Here is a 507-nt window from a genome sequence, read left to right as displayed (position 1 = left end):
TGCATATATATATATATATATATATATATATATATATATATATATTATATATATATATGGAAAAGTGTTCCTAATGTGACACCTTAGATAATCATCTAAGTATATATATGAAAAAGTGTTCCTAATGTGACACCTTAGATAATCATCTAAGGATGCGGCCTAAAATCACATGATTGAGCTACATTGTGGATAATCCGTCTTGTTGAACTTGATCTGCATATTCTAAAAGCAAAACACATCAAGTTTGGGGTGAACCCGTCATCGTTTGACCCCTAATGTGACACCTTAGATAATCATCTAAGGATGCGGCCTAAAATCACATGATTGAGCTACATTGTGGATAATCCGTCTTGTTGAACTTGATCTGCATATTCTAAAAGCAAAACACATCAAGTTTGGGGTGAACCCGTCATCGTTTGACCATTCATCCACTCGTATCAGTTTTAACGGTTTCGAATGAAAAGAACTTTTTACATGGCTCGACGGAGGGTCAAACGATGATGGATT

Source organism: Asparagus officinalis, chromosome 10 (assembly GCF_001876935.1).
Source record: "Asparagus officinalis chromosome 10, Aspof.V1, whole genome shotgun sequence".
Classification (NCBI taxonomy): Eukaryota; Viridiplantae; Streptophyta; class Magnoliopsida; order Asparagales; family Asparagaceae; genus Asparagus; species Asparagus officinalis.
Note: the sequence above shows the minus strand (reverse complement) of the source record.